The sequence below is a fragment of the Calliphora vicina genome, chromosome 1 (genome assembly GCF_958450345.1).
Source record: "Calliphora vicina chromosome 1, idCalVici1.1, whole genome shotgun sequence".
NCBI classification, from domain to species: domain Eukaryota; kingdom Metazoa; phylum Arthropoda; class Insecta; order Diptera; family Calliphoridae; genus Calliphora; species Calliphora vicina.
Genome location: NC_088780.1, coordinates 62,223,757 through 62,243,903, shown reverse-complemented (window position 1 = coordinate 62,243,903; position 20,147 = coordinate 62,223,757). Strand labels below are relative to the sequence as shown.

At 32.3% G+C, this 20,147-nt stretch overlaps 1 pseudogene; it reads right to left on the bottom strand.

Annotated features, from left to right (window-relative positions):
* Positions 1–6,818: 6,818 nt before the first annotated feature.
* LOC135949012 (putative nuclease HARBI1) lies at positions 6,819–7,925 on the bottom strand (annotated as a pseudogene).
* Between the last annotated feature and the right edge of the window lie 12,222 nt (positions 7,926–20,147).

Genomic DNA, 20,147 nt, shown 5'->3' with positions numbered 1-20,147 from the left:
ACATGTATTTTACATACACAAAGTTTCATATGGATCACACGGTATGTACATGTTTACATATGGAAAAATGTCCCAATACATGGCACAAAACACAAGCAATACATGCCGTCTGACCCCCCTTTAACCGTTTGTTTGGTTGTGTTGGTTTTTTTGACAAAAAAACAACAAAACGTATGTTTGGATGTGCAAGCTTTGCGTATTTTGTTTTTTTTGTGTTTTGTTTCTTTTGGCGTTGTTGTTGTTTTTTATACAACTAACCGTTTGTTTGGTTGTGTGTTGGTTTTTTTGACAAAAAATCAACAAATTGTATGTTTGAATGTGCTTGCTTTGCGTATTTTGTTTTTCTTTTGGCGTTGTTGTTGTTTTTTATACAATTAAACGTATGTTTGGATGTGTGTTGGTTTCTTTGCCTTGCGTATTTTGTTTTTGTTTTTTCATTTGGTGTTCTGTTTCGTTTGGCGTTGTTGTTGTTTTTTGTGTTCTTGATAAATTTAGGATGCTGTAAGCTGAAAGTGGGCAATGTACATACATACCTATATACTAATTATATAAAACAAAGGTGAAGGGTATATAAGATTCGGCATAGCCGAATATAGCACTCTTACTTGTTATTTATGTATTTATATTATTGAAATATTTAAAACATTTTTAGAACATTGAAAATATTGTTAAGCGTTCTGAGCATAAGTATTTTTTATACAAGACTTTTAAAATCAACAAGTTGACAACACCGTTAGTAAATGTCACGTTGAAACGTAAAGAAATTCTGTTTTTAACAGGTTCAGACGTTACAGTTACGTTACATTTTGTCACTATAACTGCTTTAACTACTTTACACACAATAGAAACGATCAGCTGTTCCGTTCCGTTAAGGTTACATTACATTACAGTCGGCTAATCCACCCTTTAAACTAGTGTATGCATATTATAGTTGGGCCTTAAGTGTAAACGGCAGAAATGCATACGTTACAGTTAATGCAGATGAAAAAAATATAAACAAAACAAACAGAAGAATAGATGACAACTTGTTTTTAACCGCCAAGCCTGTTAACCGTGCTCGTTCTTGTTCCCCCGCATTGTCAACAACTAATGATTGTTAAACGAAAGAAAACCCAACAGCTGTTAATCTGGAGTTACCAAAAAATACAAATATTTTATTTACGCCTGAAAGTATGCTAGCAATATCAGCTTCAGAAACGAAATCCACCACACCGACTACAATTAAAATTAACCCATTAAGCGGCGCTATACCCAAGATTAGTCAACCATTATATAAAGATAATAAATCCCAAATACAGGTTGGAATGGACCGATATGTTACAGTATTAAAACGGGCACGATAGGATAGTGAACCTGCAAGACTAAACAATGAAAAACGTTTTTCTATTCTGGAATGTGAAACAGATGAACCAGTAAATAAAATTACCTCTACAAAACCACCCCCTATTTAATTGAGAGAAAATAATTCAAATTCTAACGTTATTCCAATCAAGAAAAGCACGATTCATGAAACAAAAATACAGGTCAATAGTGAAAACGATTATAGAAAGGTTGTAACAGATTTTGAAACTCAAAAGAAAAGTTTTTACACTTATCAGCTGAAAGGAAGCAAGGGTCTACAAGTTGTAATAAAGGGTATTGACTGTAATGTCGAACCACTCGAAATAAAGCAAAGCTTAGAAGATAAAGGTTTTAAGACAAACAAGTAACAGAGCTATATTCGGCTGTGCCGAATCTTATATACCCTTCACCAAAGTATACCTTAATTGTATGTTGAAACAAAATAACAACAAAAATAAAAAAAAAATAAACCAAACGCACTCAAATACATACAAATTATGCACGCGTGTGTTTGATTTGTAATTCTCATTTCATTCCACATTGTAAATTCTACCCAACAACAAGATTCTACAATGTAGAATGTTGTTTGTGCTACGTATGATAGAGTTGCTCATATGAGAACTCATTATAAGCAACTCTCTCTATTTTGTTAGAGAATAAGATTTACAAAGAAACTAAATAGAATTGGTGAATATACTCAATGTGTATTACACACATAAACTTTTGTTTTCTTTTTATTCTGCTATTATATATGTACATGATTTCATATATCTCGGCCATTTGTACACCAATTTTCTCGATTTTAAATAGCAACCGAGCTGGAAGAATTCCGGAGATTTTGATGTATCAATCATGTTTGTAAGTTATTTAGGGGATTTGGAAAGTTGATTTCAACACACAGACGGACGTGGCTATATCGACTCCGCTATCTATAACGATCCAGAATATATAAGTTAATAAATTTTGTATTTTGTTTATTAAAAAAATACAACTTTATTGATGAAATTCTTAATTAGAACTAACAAAAAATGTTTAGTTTATTCTTACAATAACTTAAACTGAAATATTAATTTGCATGGTAATGAATAATGTAATTGTTTTGCAATATTGGTAAATTGGAACACGTCTGGAGCTGCGTTAGCAGTTTTGCAATATTGGTAAATTGAAACACCTCTGGAGCTGCGTTAGCAGTTTTTATTATTTCGCAAATATTTATATTATTGGTATTCAACTTTTTTTGTGTTAACATATACACTGTATGGGGTCGCAAATGGAAAATGTAGAAATTACAAACGGAATGACAAACTTATATATACCCTTGCCACTCATGGTGAAGGTATAAAAATGTGATAAACATTAGAAATCGCGAAAAAAAAACCCCAACCACTCTTCCGTGTTGAACTTGACATAAACCTAGTGACATAAACCTGAAAAAAAAAATGAAACACATCCCATATATAACCTGAAGTATTTGGCCCAGTCCAATGTATGAATTGCCAAGAATATTGACACACCAAGGCATATTGCAATTTGCCACCAGTATGTGTTATTTGCGGGGAGTTGCATAACACATCCCAATGTAAAAATCCAAAGATGATCCTAAAATAAAAAAAATGCAGCAATTGCGGAGGTAACCACACAGCAAACTACAGGGGTTGTCCAGTCTACTCAATTGTTAAAAAATCACAAAGCCAGAAACCGAAGATTTTCCCCGCTCACCCATTAAATAATATCAATTTGAACTTCCCCCCGTTGCAACAGACATACGACAACAAAGAAACATATGCAAATGTACTATGAAACAACCAAACTCAGACGCAAGTCCGTCAACCACAAAACCAAAATATGAACCCAGAGGTAAGAGAGCAAACGCAAATTTTCAATTTTACCAGACTGGAATCTACAATAGAAACTCTTGTGCAATCGGTAAATAACTTTACAAACTCAATGAGTAACATGATGCAAGGAATGCTTAAGATGCAATCAATGTTATTGAAGGCTGTGCTTAACAAACCATGAACTGCCTAAGAATATGTTTTTGGAACGCTAACGGCATTCGCCAACATAAAAACGAACTCGAGTATTTTCTTAAAAGACATGAAGTTGATATAATGTTAGTTTCGGAAACCCATTTGACGTCTAGAAGTTTATTTAAGATAAATGGCTATGTTTTTTATGGCACAAATGATCCAAGAGATAGAGCATGTGGAGGCTCTGGAATTTTAATTAAAACCCGTATCAAACATCATTCAATGTGTGATATTTGTGAAGATTATCTTCAAGCTATGACAATCTGTTTGGATGATTGCTACAGAAACCTATTAATTTCGTCGATATATTCACCTCCAAAGTATTTGGATTACTGAAAACAAATATGAAAATTTTTACGAATCACTAGGACCCCGATTCCTGGCAGCTGGAGATTATAATGCTAAGCATACTCACTGGGGATCAAGACTTGTAACCCCGAAAGGTCGTGCTTTGTTTAATACAATTTCTAAATTGAATTTGAATGTGCTGTCGAGCGGAGAACCAACATACTGGCCTACTGACCCAAGCAAAATACCCGATGTCATTGATTTTGCAGTTACAAAAAATTTACCAATGGAACTAGTGCATGTTAAATCCTCATTAGAATTATCCTCGGATCACTCATCCACCTTCGTTACTCTATTGAACCCCCTAGAAATAGTATCCCCGACTTGTCACCCTGCAATATCAAGCACGAAAATAAATTGGTTGAAATGTAGAAAATATATTAGCACACACAGTACAGAAAATAATCGCTAAGAACACCAGAAAATATCGATATCTCACTCAAAAATTTTAAACAAAACTTAAAACTTGCTGTTGAACACGCCACTCAATTAACCGAACAAATAAGATACATTAGACTCTATTCTGCAGAGATTGAACAGTTATTAGCTGAAAAAAGAAGAGTTCGTAGAGAGTGGCAACTCTTCAGATCCCCTCAACTTAAAACGGAGCTTAGAAAATGTCGCAAACGCCTCAGTATGCATCTTCACAAACGCAAAACTGACTCAATTAATAAATATCTGGAGAACTTAGATGCTCAGTACTCAAATTACTCTCTATGGCGAGCTACAAAAAAATTAAAAAGACCTGTTATGAGCAGACCTCCTCTACGTAATTCTAGTGGAGGCTGGGCGAGAAACGATACTGAAAAAGGAAACCTGTTTGTTAGTCATCTAAAGAATGTATTTTCCCCAAACATATTACTGCAGCTGAACCACTTCGTTTTGAGATTTCAGAGATTGTCAAGGCTATTGGTGATTTAAACTCCAAAAAATCACCTGGTATTGATAAAATCAGTAACAAGATGCTCCTCGAGCTACCCCAAATTGCATTAAGAAAAATCCTATTTATTTTTAATGCTATATCACGCCTTGAATATTATCCACCAGAATGGAAGGTTTCTTTAGTTACAATGACACCTAAGCCGGGAAAAGATCACAGTAAAGTAGAATCATATGGACCCATTAGCCTATTGTCAAATATATCAAAGCTATTCGAAAAACTGTTAATGCACAAGTTAAAGCCGACAGTGAATCATTTTGATTATATTCCAACTCATCAATTCGGATTTCGAGAAAAACATAACACCATAGAACAAACTCACAGGTTGGTAGAAATCATATCCAAGACATTTGAAGAAAAAAAAAATTGTTCTGCACTCTTCATCGACGTTTCGCACGTCTTCGACAAAGTATGGCATGAAGGATTATCGATAAAAATAAAACAATATTTACCAGTGAACACACACTTCATAAGTTCACCACAGCCTATTGAAGCAGGCGTACCCCAAGGAAGTATACTGGGTCCCTTCCTATATTTGCTATATACTTGTGATAAGCCTACAAACAGTCGAACCCACATATCAACTTTTGCTGATGACACAGCTATACTAGCCATTCATGAAAACCCCCAAGAAGAATTTGTACTTTTACAAGACCGTATCCTTTTACAAGACCATATCCTCGAAAGGTGGTTGAAACAATGGAGAATAAAAGTAAACGAGCAAAAATGTATACATCTCACTTTCACATTGCAATCCTAATAAATAATCATATAATACCTCAACAAACTGAAGTTAAATATCTAGGTCTGCATCTAGACCGACGTCTTACCAGGAAAAACCAACTAGATACGAAATTGACTCAAATGAAGTTAAAATTACTACAAATTTACTGGCTAATTGGTTAAAGCTCGAGATTGAGTTTAGATTGCAAACTTTTGCTGTACAGCTCAATAATAAAACCCATATGGTGCCTCAGCTTCTAATATTGAAAAAATTCAAAGATTCCAAAATAAAATATTAGGAATGATAACAGCAGCGCCTTGGTATGTGAGAAATATTAACATTCATAAGGACCTAGCTGTCTCCCTGGTGAAAAATGAAATAAAAAAACAAGCGGAGTCATATTTGAAAAAGTTAGAAGTTCACCCAAACCCACTTGCACGAACATTAATGAGAAGTAATGGCTACATCCGACTAAGAAGAAGGAATCCAACAGACCTGCGCTGATGATAGGATCTATAATTTAAACATAATTTTTCGTCCAACTGTGGTGGGACGTAAATAAAAAATAATATTTAGATTTAAGATTTGAACAAATTATTGATAGTTCACATTATTTTGTGAAGATACAATAAATAAAATATGAAAAGAAAATAAATTTGTGAAATACAGCTCAATAATAAAACCCATATGGTGCTATGGAATTCAATTATGGGGCACGGCCTCAGCTTCTAATATTGAAAAAATTCAAAGATTCCAAAATAAAATATTAGGAATGAAAACAGCAGCGCCTTGGTATGTGAGAAATATTAACATTCATAAGGACCTAGCTGTCTCCCTGGTGAAAAATGAAATAAAAAAACAAGCGGAGTCATATTTGAAAAAGTTAGAAGTTCACCCAAACCCACTTGCACGAACATTAATGAGAAGTAATGGCTACATCCGAATAAGAAGAAGGAATCCAACAGACCTGCGCTGATGATAGGATCTATAAATTAAACATAATTTTTCGTCCAACTGTGGTGGGACGTAAATAAAAAATAGATTTAAGATTTGAATAAATTATTGATAGTTCACATTATTTTGTGAAGATACAATAAATAAAATATGAAAAGAAAAAAAATTTGTGAAATATTTTTCAAAGTTTTGTGTAATGTGAATTGACAATGTAATGTACCTTGTTTTGTAAGAATTGTTTTCTTTGTACATATGTAAGTGAATTTGTTTTTATGTTTAAATAACTTTTATTTTATATTTGAATAAACAAAAATTAAAAATAAAATGATAGTCAAATTTATTTATAAACAATTATAAAAGTGTATGGCCAATATTAGCTCTTGTAGTTTGCTGTAACTTAATATTGGCTTGATACTACTGGTAGAACACTTCTTCTTCTGGCATATTTAAGTCTGTAATTTCGCTGCATGAATCCGTTACTTTATAATGTGTGCATATGTTTGGCAGCTTTTTCTGGAGCGTAGTGCAACTCTCTTGCACCGAGGAGACATCTCCAACGATTTTTCAATACCCCATTAGTACGTTCAATAATGTTTCGGCATTTTGAATGGGCCCCGTTAAATCTCATTTCTGATGATCCATCTTCTGGGACACGATGAGGAGTTAAGAGCCATGGCTGCAAAGCGTATCCTGAGTCTCCTAATTGTATAAAAAATTAAATTATGAATTTTCATAATCATTTTTTAAAAAATCTTACCTAACAGCCAAAAATTGGTTTCGCCCAGCAATACTTTTGTTCAAGGTGAACTCTTAGGTCGCTGTTACCCCATATAAAAGAGTCATGACATGCGCATGGTTGGCACGAATCAACATAACGAATTTTTAACTCGCCATCACAAATGTACAAACATTAACCACTTTAACACTTCCAAACAAAAGATTACTTAGAGGTTACACTTTTTACATTCACTTTCAGATCTTACCAGCATAACATTTAAGCTAAATTTTCCTTTTCGGTTATAGAAAAGATGTTTGTTAATCGATGGAGCAATTATTTGCACATGGGTTCCATCGATGCAACCGGTAACTCCAGGAATATTGTGCTTCTTATAAAAGGCAAGCGCAATTTTTCTTTTTTCTGTTGCTGTTTTTGGCACATTTATCCAAATCGGGCAAAGGTGCGTTTCGAAAATATTAATCACTAAATATACGTCGGAATCTTTGCCAATATCAGTTTGGTATCCACCTTCGGCAAAGAAACGCAAGCACCCACTGAGCTTAATTCCGGGTGCTACAGCAAATTGTTTTTTGGCCTGTTGAGTGCTCTGTAAGTACTTCCAGTAAATAACTGAAAGCAGGTTTATTTACCCGGTAGTATTTTTGAAACCTAACATTAAAATATAAAAAATAATAATTGTAATAAAGGAAAAATATCTCTGCATATACATTCTTACAATGATTGCGGATGCTCCAGTGGGTTAGACACATCGTGCAACTGCCTTCTTTCAATTTTTTGATTTCTCAATTGTTGTTCATCTTCTACAAAAGACATATTTTCAGCAAGCATCCGAAAAGCAATACTATGCATTTTAGTTGTTTTTTTATTTATTTTTATGTGAAATATAAATTAAATATCTTTTACTAATAACTTTTGTAAAAAATATTAAATGGCGCCAGGCCAAACAGCTGACTTCGAAAATTCGATTTTCCCTTTCCCTTATTTTTCATTCCCACGGAATTGATGATTGGGAAAATTTTTTCTCGAGAACAAAATATTCCGTGAGAATATTCCCAAACTCTTCAATATTTCAAATAAAATGTGCAACCTCTAAACATTATTCGATTTTACTCAAATGTTTTAGATGACGGAGAATAATTTTGTACCTTGGGAGCAACGAAAATTCGATTTTCCCTTTCCCTTATTTTTCATTCCCACGGAATTGATGATTGGGAAAATTTTTTCTCGAGAACAAAATATTCCGTGAGAATATTCCCAAACTCTTCAATATTTCAAATAAAATGTGCAACCTCTAAACATTATTCGATTTTACTCAAATGTTTTAGATGACGGAGAATAATTTTGTACCTTGGGAGCAACGAAAATTCGATTTTCCCTTTCCCTTATTTTTCATTCCCACGGAATTGATGATTGGGAAAATTTTTTCTCGAGAACAAAATATTCCGTGAGAATATTCCCAAACTCTTCAATATTTCAAATAAAATGTGCAACCTCTAAACATTATTCGATTTTACTCAAATGTTTTAGATGACGGAGAATAATTTTGTACCTTGGGAGCAACGAAAATCCATAAATTGCAAAGCAAATTAATATAATACAAACTATAAGAATTGAATTTCATATTTCCAATGCTATTTAAATGAACATGACTGTAAATATTGCGTAAGAGTTTTCCGTTTTTAAGCGTAACGTATAGTTTTTATTATGTCGATTAGTAAAATTAGTACAAATAAGTTTTTTTTTGATACACATAAGATTTGTATAAATATGTACTTATGTATACATATAAAAATATAACAATAAAATATATTTATGTATATATATGTATGTAAGTCAGTATGTGACACATTAAGTTTTATTTTCCTTAACACGTTAATGACGTTCATTACGTACATACATACATTAGATATTAGACATTACATTATATGTAAGTATAACTTTTATTGCATATTATGAATATATTTACATGTGTTCGTTCATACTTCTAACGTAGATATGTTTCCTGCTCCAAACGAGTTTGATTTCAAATAGATCACATTTTAGTTAAACCTAGCTTAACCTACTCTTATTTCAAAAACGCTAGAAATGTAGACAAGCTTTAATCAATGATGCAGCTTTTCGGTGCAATTTACACTCAGAATTTTTAATGTTGAATAGACTTGTTTAAAATGATAAATATGACAATAAGTACTGTAAAAATTCGATAGTCAGGAACCGATTTATTTGGTTAAAAAGCCATTCAAATGATGACACGAATTCGCATAAAAAAGAACAAATATATTTTCCACATGTACATTAGAGGAGTTCAGTGTTTGATGCTTATGGCACAAAGTATGTCAAATTTTGACCCACTCTTGTTGAAAAATTGTGTTTGAATTACTATCCAATAGAACTAACCTTGGTGCAAATTTCATCCAGATCGGAAGACATCGATTTCAAAAGTTGGTTCACTTGACATGAAATGACCCATATATATTATTGATCCTTATGAAATTCTGTCTGTTAATGAAATGTATACCAAAATGTTTATCTATATATATAAAAGAGTAACGTTACTGACTGACTGACTGATTCATCATCGCACAGCCCAAACGGCTGAAGCTAGAATCACGAAATTTTAACTGTGGGTTCCTCCCTCCCCAAAACGATCCGATAAGAAGGGACTTTTGGAAACTCGAACGTTTAGGGGGTAAAAAAGGGTAAAAACGGGTAAATTCGGTAACCTTATATCTTCAAAACTAATAAAGATACAAAAAAACTTAAAATAGCACGTTACTCCATTTTTAAAATAAGCTGACAGGTGTTTCGTACTTTTTGGAAATTCGAAACTTTTAGGGGAGAAAAAGGATAAAATCTGTATTTTGGTACTTTTTTTGCACCCTATGTATCTTTTAAACCAATAAACATAGAAACAAATTTTAAATCGTATTCTTTAATTAACAAAAAATAAAAAATACAAGTTTGGAAATTCGAACCCTTAAGGGATAAAAATGGTGTTTATTTTGGTACTTTTTCATAAAATATGTTTTTCTATAATTTGACATAGACATACGAATATTTTATTATGAGCTCCCACCACGTTACAGAAATTTATTTCAATGAAATTGTACCACCTCAATGGGGATAAAAAAGGTACCAAAAAGGGGATAAAATCGGAAAAATACATTATATTTGGAATTATTAAGCCAATTTTGATAATTTTTTAACATTGGTTCCTGGATTCGTACAAAAATTAACTAACAGGGTGTTATTTGGAACTCGAGTGCCAAGGTGTATATTGGGCCAAATCCGGGTAAACAGTTTGGTACTTTTTTTAAAATATATTTTTTCTTGGGGACATTAACACAGATTTTAATATTTTGAGACATGTCTGTAGCATAAACAATTTTGGCAAATGGAATATTTTTAAAGTTCGAACTTGATTGTTTCAAGGAAGAAAAGGGAAATTGGTACTTTTCTCCTAATGGTACTTTTTTTTAATTCTTATCGACTATTCACTTATCGACTTTAAGTTAGCTGATATGTATCTGAGTGAAGTTTGTGTTAGGAATAGGGTACAATATTTAGGTACCAAAATGTGAGAACTGAACTATAGGTACTTTTTTATTCATCTAATGGTACTTTTTGAATTTTATATGACAATGGACTTAGAAACATGAAATTAAGCATATATGGTCCTAAGTGAGTGTGAATTTTAGGGGTAGACTTTTTGGTACTTTTTCTTAAATCGAATGTAATTTTTGTAATTTCTTCACCAATGAACCTAGAAACATGAAATAAAGGTTATATGGACCAGAGTGAGTGGGAATCCATAAGTGGCTGCTTTTTTTTACTTTTTCTATATTCTAATGGTACTTTTTGAATTTTCTGTAATAATGGACATAGAAATATGAAGTTAAGCATATATGGTCATAAGTAAGTGAGAATTCTAGGGGGAGACTTTTTGGTACTTTTTGTTTATTATAATGGTACTTTTTTGAATTTTCTATAACAATGAACTTAGAAACATGAAATTAAGCATATATGGTCATAAGTAAGTGAGAATTCTAGGGGGAGACTTTTTGGTACCTTTTCTTTATTCGATTGGTACTTTTTGTAATTTCTTTACCAATTAACATAGAAACATGAAATAATGGTTATATGGACCCGAGTGGGTGGGCAACTACAAGTGGGTGCTTTTTGGTACTTTTCTATATTCTAATGGTACTTTTTGAATTTTCTATAATATAATGGACCTAGAAATATGAAATTAAGCGTATATGGTCCTAAGGGATTGAAAATTCAAGCAGATACTTCATGGTACTTTTTTTTTTATTATAATGGTACTTTTTAATTTTCTAGAACAATGGACTTAGACACATGAAATTAAGCATACACGGTCCTATGTCAGTGAGAATTCTAGGGGGAGACTTTTTGGTACCTTTTCTTTATTCGAGTGGTACTTTTTGTAATTTCTTCACCAATGAACCTAGAAACATGAAATAAAGCTTACATGGGCCAGAGTTGGTGGACATCTACAAGTGACTGCTTTTTGGTACTTTTTCTATATTATAATGGTACTTTTTGAATTTTCTATAATAATGGACCTATAAACATGAAATTAAGCGTATATGGTCCTATGTGAGTGAAAATTCAAGCGGATACTTCATGGTACTTTTTTTTATTATAATGGTACCTTTTTAATTTTCTAGAACAATGGACTTAGAAACATGAAATTTAGCATACTCTTTTTTGGTACTTTTTCTTTATTCGAATGGTACTTTTTGTAATTTCTTCACCAATGAACCTAGAAACATGAAATAAAGCTTATATGGACCGGAGTGAGTGGGAATCCACAAGTGCCTGATTATTGGTACTTTTTATATATTGTAGCGGTACTTTTTCTTTATTCGGCTTTTTGTAATTTCTTCACAATTAACCTAAAACCATGAAATTAAGCTTATTTGGGAGTGAGTGGGAAACCACAAGGGGGGGCTTTTTGGTAGTTTTTATATATTCTAATGGTACTTTTTGAATTTTCTGCAATAATGGACATATAAATATGGGGGGGCTTTTTGGTACTTTTTATATATTCTAATGATACTTTTTGAATTTTCTGCAATAATGGACATAGAAATATGAAATTAGGCGTCTATGGTCCCAAGTGAGTGAAAATTCAAGGCCATACTTCTTGGTACTTTTTATTTGTTCTCTTATGTACATTTGTGAATTTACTATAATAATGGACCTAGAGTTTCCTAAAAACCGAAGAATTTCAAAACCGCTGTTTCGTTTTTTTTCGGTTTTGTGATAATTTTTAAATATTAATTGTTATAGAAACAAAATTAGTTGATAATATAGGAAAGGCTATACAAATTTAAAATTCAAACTTGACGGGTTATGGTTTAGTGAGTGCGAATTCAAAAGTGATAATCAATGGTACTATTTGTTTTTTGCAATGGTACTATTTTATAATAATAAACCTAAAAATTTAAAATTATGCACACATGATTCTGAATGAATTTGAATTCACAAAAGGTGACTTTAGTGGTAACTTTCTTTTGCATTTTCTATAATAATAGACCCAGAAATATGAAATTAGACATTTACAATCAGATTCACAAAGGGAGACTTAATAGTACTATTTAACTCTTCTAATTGGGGTGGTGAAGCGCACCGGGTCAGCTAGTAATTTATAAAAGCAGTTTGGTAGTGAAAATCAGCAAAATCTAATTGGTAGGGTTATGTAACATAATGTAAGACAACCTCCAACAATTTTGGTAATTTTCACAAGGTTTTTGTGACCTTCGATAAATTCAGTTGGAAATTATAATAATCGGTTTATAATTTCTTCTAGCCCCCATACAAAATTTCTTCACGAAATATGGTGCTATGATATATAAATGTCCATAGAATGGCAGTATCCATACAAAATTAATCACAACAAAGTTTTGTGGAAAGAGAAATTTTGAGACCAAAATTTTTGCATCGGGCACTATTAGTCAATAGCCCACATATAAAGTTCACTTCCGAAAAAAACTTAAATATGTACTAGGGTTATCGGTCCGGTTTTTAATAACCGGTTTTTTTGCTAATGTCGGTTTCGGTTTTTTTGAAAAGCTCACATTACGAATATCGAAGAAACCGGGGTTTTTCTCCTCGAATAGCCGGTTTTTTCTAAAGGTGTATTTTTATGAGTTTTCGTGTATTAAAAACTTAAAAAATATTTAAAATCAAAAAAAAAAAATTAAAACAAATACTTCAACTATTTTAGAAGACTTTTTATATTTAGAAAATCTCCCATGTGATCTGGAAAGCCTGAAAACATACTCAATGCTTTGTTTTCTATATGTCCAACAAATACATCAAGTGAAAACAAAAAAAATCGATATAATCCGAAGCATTTAAACTGTGTTTTACTTATTCCTAAGAGATAATTTACTGACGTTAACAATCTTCGGCTCAAATTTGACAGAAATGAAAATAGATTTTTTTTAAAAAAAAACCTAACGTAGTTGTTGACATTTGAAATTAAATTAAAGTCATAAAATATCAAAAATATCAACCCCTCATTTTTAGAAAAAATGCTATTTTAATTTCAAAATGGGTAATATTTAACCCGAAGACCTTATGAAGGATAAGAAAAACAGTAGTTCAGCAAGTATGATGAAAAGAGACTGATACATATATAATAGAGCTACCAAAGATATATTGTTGTGCTACCAAACCACTGAAAAAATGTAACTTAATTGTACGTAACAAAATACCTTAAGTCCAAACAAGTTAATAAACACTTTTTTTTGCCAATTTTCTAAAAACCTAACATTGTTGTTGACATTTGAAATAAAATAAAATTCATAAAATATCAAAAATATCAACCACTCACTTTTAGAAAAAATTAAATATTAATTTCAAAATGGGTCAAATTTGAACCGAAGACCTTGCGAAGGATAAAAGAAGTAACCAAAATGATTTTAATCACTATTATTTTAATAAATAAGTTTTTTTCTTCTTATTTCTAGGCATTTTAATATTTTTCCAAAAAACCGGTTAACCGGTTATTATAAAAAAACCGTAACCGAACCGGTTTATATTAAATAGCAATTTTTCGAAGAAACCGAAAACCGGTTTCTAAAAAATGTCGAAGAATCGATCACCCTAATATGTACACATTAATATCTTATATACATACATATATTTCTACTAGGTTGATATTCGACATACATAATCCCCATAAACATGAGTAGCCTGATTGGACATGCTAACACCGGTGCGTCTCAGGTAATTAGGTGACAACCAGAAGTCAAACAGTCACTGAAGCTCATCGAATTTTATAGGGCGCTCTTTTGTCCTCAGAAGGCGGATGAAAGGCGGACGAACTAATTTCTCTAATTGGTCAACGGCGAAGAAACTCAACGAAAGGACATCGTACACCCTTCAGAAGGCAACGGGAAACCACTGAAGTATATATCCCTAGAACAAACAAATATATGGCACCCAATCTCCGGTAACTCGAGGGTGCTAAGAATCCCGGAGGTAAAAATACATTAAATATTGGTACATGGAACATGCGTAGCTTATACGAACCCGGAAAATTCATTAACACCATTAATGAAATGAAAAGGTTAAGCATTGACATTCTCAGTATAAGCGAAACATGGTGGCCAGACTCTGGTCAATTTCAATCTAATGACTGTAAAGTGTTCTATTCTGGCAATAATACTACTGAACATAGGAATGGAGTTGGGGTAATAGTATCGAAAAAATATGTTAATTGTATTGAACAATTTGTTCCATACTCAGATAGAACCTTACTGATTAAATTTAACGCGAAACCGTTGAAACTAAATTTAATACAGGTATATGCACCGACATCTGATAGCAATGATGTGGAATTGGAATCCTTTTACTCGGAACTGGAAGAACTTATGAAAATTGGAGACTTTAATGCCAACTAATTGGCAACGAAAATTCGTATAAAACTAGCCTCAATTAAACGAATGCCTTCAAATAAACAAATGAACGTAGAAAAACTCAAGGATGCAGAAGTCAGTAACAGTTTATCATTACAAATAAATGAAAAACTACAATCCGACCAAATCAACGAAAGGAATGTACACTAGACATGCCCTTAAAAAATAGATTTGCTTTGGATGGATCTTATTTTGTTCATTAGCAGCTAAAACTAACTACTGCAAAATTTAAGTGCAATCGGATAACTAGAACACGTGCCGGAAATCGATTGAAAGTTGTAGAATTGGGTAAATAATGGTACTTTTTCCGATATCTTAACAAAATTCCAAAATTTTCTCTAAAAGCTTAGGTTTATTGAAAATATTTAAAAAACAGTACTTAAATAGGACATTTTTTAAGATATCGGAAAAAGTACCATTATTTACCCAATTTTACAACTTCCAATCGATTTCCGGCACGTGTTCTAGTTATCCGTTTTCACTTAAATTTTGCAGTAGTTACTTTTAGCTACTAACGAACAAAGTAAGATCCATCCAAAGCAAATCTATTTTTTAAGGGCATGTCTAGTGTACACGCTATGGAGAAGAACAACGGAAATAATGAAAACTGAATCTAGAAACAAACTTGGTATAAGGAGGAAAAGGCCAAAGAAAGGATGGATTACAGATGAGATTCTGGGTCTTATGGAGGAAAGAGGGAAATTTAGGAACAATAACCAAACGGAATACGATAGAATACAACAAATTATACGCAGAAGGATAAGAGAAGCGAGGCATAACTGGCTTGAAATGGAAAATCTCCAAACAAAACATGACGATTTTAACTTACATACGAAGTTAAAGGAAACGTGTGGATTGCATAGAAAATCCTCAAATACCGTACTTTTTAACAATCAAGATGAAATTATTTCTAGTAATGATGATAGGAAAATGGAATGGGAAAACTATATTAAATCCCTGTTCTCGGACGACACCAGATCTTTGAATGATGATACTATAAATGTGCAACAACTCACTGGACCGCCAATTACAAAGGATGAAATTAAGAAGGCTATATAAGAAGGATGTGACGAGTTACCAGCGGAATTAATCAAACTTTTAAATTATGATAATTTAAACATTCTCATGAAACTATTCAACGAAATATACGACACTGGTATATGTATATCCAGATGACTGGCTTAAATCCACCTTCATAACAATACCGAAGAAAAATAACCCTAGAAAGTGTCAAGATTATAGATGGAAAATGTGAAGAATTTATAGGCCGTACACAATTTGGTTTCAGAGAAGCAATGGGTACGCGTTAAGCCCTTTTTAGCATACAAGTTCTTGTGCAAAACTGTCTCGATGTCAGAAAAGATGTATTTGTATGTTTTATGGACTACGAAAAAGCCTTCGATAGAGTACAACACGATAAAAGTTATTTTCCAACAATCTTTCAGCTCTATGGAAACCGGAATAAAGGTAAATGGCCAATTTATCAACAATATCCGATATGCAGACGATACGGCAGTATTGGCTGACAATATGGAGGATTTACAATCGCTTGTACAAGCAGTATGCACACAAAGCAACATACATATATGGTTTAAGCCTTAATATAAAAAAAAACTAAATTTATGATAATAAGTAGAAACAATACATCTTATTCGAATGCTGCATTATTCATAAACAACCAACAAATAGAAAGAGTCAATAGATTTGTCTATCTCGGATGTGTGCTACATGAGGACTGGGATTCTGACGCAGAAATAAAAAACGCATAGAAATGGCAAGAAAAACTTACGTTAAATATACATAGTAACATTCTTTCAAGTAAAGAAATCAACATTGGCCTCCGGCTCCGCTTCAAGAAATGCTACGTCTGGTCGGTACTAATGTATGGTGCAGAAACATGGACATTAAAAATCAACACTATGAATAGAATAGAAGCGTTTGAAATGTGGTGCTTCCGAAAAATACTAAAAATATCGTGGGTAGATAGAGTGTCTAACTATGAAGTTTTAAGGAGAATGGGATGTGAAAGTGAACTACTTCCCACTATTAAACAAAGGAAAACTGCCTACTTTGGTCATATTATACGTGGGAGCAAATACGAGCTATTGCAACTGATATTAGAGGGTAGAAAGAGGGCAGGCGAGGAATGGGCCGAAAACAAATGTCGTGGATGCGTAACATAAGAAATTGGATGGGCTTGAGAACTATAGGCGAATTAATTCATACAGCAGGACAACGGGACGAATTTCGTGATATTGTTAATAATTTAAGTTAGAAATGATATTTAATAACCAATTTATTGTAATATATGCATGTGATCACTTATATCCAGCAGTGGATTTGTAATAAAAGAAGAAGATACATATATTTCTACTAGGTTGATATTCGACATACATAATCCCCATAAACATAAAAATCACTCTACCGAATTTTATGAAGATCGGCCCATAATTGGTTATAGCTCCCATATAGGGACCACTTTCGAAAACTTTAATCTTTTTATACCCTCCACCACCATAAGTAGTGAATGAGGGTATATATAAGTTTGTCATTCCTTGTGTAACATTGAGAAATATTCATCTGAGACCCAACAAAGTATATATATTATTGATCCTTATGAAATTATAAGTCGATTGAGCTATGTAGGTCTGTCTGTATGTCTGTGTAAAACACAAAATAGACAAACAAAATTGGTAAACTTGAAAGAAGAATGTTTATTGTTCTCCTAAGCAGTTTGGTATTGAAAATCAGCAAAATCGGTTCAGTGGAACCAGAGTTATGAACCAAAATGTGAGACAACCTAAAAAAAAACATGGTAATTTTAAAGTTGTTTTTGTTATATGTGCAAATATATTGCAGATAATACCATAAAATTTTACATACGTTATTTTTATATTAAAAGTACTAACTCTGGTAAAAATTATAGGAATCGGTAAATGATTTCTCCCAGCCCCAATACAAATATCTTCCCGAAAAATAGTTCTATGGTCTGTAAATGCCTACCAAATTGCAGTATCCACACAAAATTCAGGAAAAATAAGTTTTGTGCTCAACAAAATCACAACACCAAATTTTTTGTGGATCGGCCCATATTTGACCATAGCCCCCATATAAAGTTCAATTCCGAAAATCACTTAAATAAGCATAAATGTCTTATTAATATCGCTATTAAGTTCAAATTCGTCATAAATAGTCGCAATAAATAGGCCAATAATTGGTTATAGCTCCCATATAAGGACCACTTCCGAAAAACACATTAACCTACATAAATATCTGAAAAATATCAATATCAAAACAAAATTTTATACAAATCTCTAATTTATATTTAGAAATCATACTACAGGATTTTGTGAATATCGGTCCATATTTGACCATAGCTCCCATATAAGGTACACTCCCAAAAATCAGTTAAGTACTCATAAATCTCTTATAAATACCTTTATCATGCTAAAAAGTTATGCTCATATACAAAGATATCACTGTACCAAATTTTATGCAGATTGGCCGATAATTGGTCATAGCTCCCCTATAAGGCCCATTAAAAAATATTTAAAACATATCGATATCAAAATGAAATTACGCACAGATCAGTAATTTGTATCCAGTAATCATACTTCTGGATTTTGTGAATATCGGTCCATATTTAACCATAGCTCCCATATAAGGTCCACTCTCGAAAATCACTAAAATCCTAATAAATTTCTTACAAATATAGTTATCAGGTTGAAATTCGAAACAAATTTATTCAATATATACAAAAATCGATGTACCAAATTTTATGATGATAGGCCCATAATTGGTCATAGCCTCCATATAAGAATCACTTCAGGAAAACACATTAACCTGCACAAATATTCAAAAAAATCTATTCTGAATCAAAATTTTACACCGATCAGTAATTTGTATCCAAGAATCGTACTACAAGATTTTTTAAATATTGGTCCATAATTCGGCATAGCTCCCATATAAAGTCCACTCTTGTTAATAGCGTTGTTTATATGAAATTCTACTGAATTAGCCCACAAATACTTAGGACCATAATAGGTCATAGCATCCATATATTAAACCAAAATAGTACACAGATCAGTAATTTGTATTCAAATTACAAAATCATAATACTGAATTTGGTGAATATTGGTCCATAATTGGCCACAGCTCTCATATAAATACATAAAAATCACGTTAAAATATTTTATGACAATCGAACCATAATAGGCCATAGCGCCCACATAAGTCCCACAACCAAATATTTTGAAATTTGTCTAAATATTTGTATACCCTTTTTTATACTCTGTTTCTTCACTTGAGGTTAAAATGGAAAAATGTTGATCCAAACGTATTAACTAATTATTAAGTATATAAATTGTTAAATTTCGTACGTTCTAATAAGAATTTCGATTATAAATTGTTGAATTAGATACAATTTTTTGTACATTTGAAATAAAATATCTTCTGCGTAAACTAGCCTTTCTAACAATTGTTATATTATTTCAGTTGTTATACCATCATATTTAGGTGGAGGGTATTTAAGATTCGGCACGGCCGAATATAGTACTCTTACTTGTTCCTTATTGAATCTTTCTTTTGAGAAATTTACAATAAGTGCAATGTTCAACATGAGTGCTCGTTAAAATGATTATCTGGACAGATCCAGTGTTTCCAATCGCCTCAGTCTTCTATGACTAGAGTGGTCAAACCGGTTTTCGAATTATTCGAAAAACCGGGTTTTTTCCAATTTTTCGGATTTTTTAAACCGGTTTTTATAAAAGGGCGGTTTTCGAGTTATTCGACAAACCGGGTTTTTTGTCTCGAATTATTCGACAAAATCGAATATTTTTTTTTAGAAGAATTAACAAGTTATACATCAAGACCAAGGCGGAATCGCAAAGTAGGTCTGGGTTGATTAACAACTCGCGCATCATTGTCATTATTTCTTAAGGCTCGTTTTCATCTTATTTCATTCGACAATTTTGCGTATAAGATTTTTTTCAAGCCAAGTATTATAAAAATACCAAAAAAATCAATTTGTAAAAAAAATCGAAAAGTACTTTCTGTTCTGCGGCTCCTATTATATCCTTTCTTTGGATTTAACATTCTGTGTAATTTGGAATAAATTTAA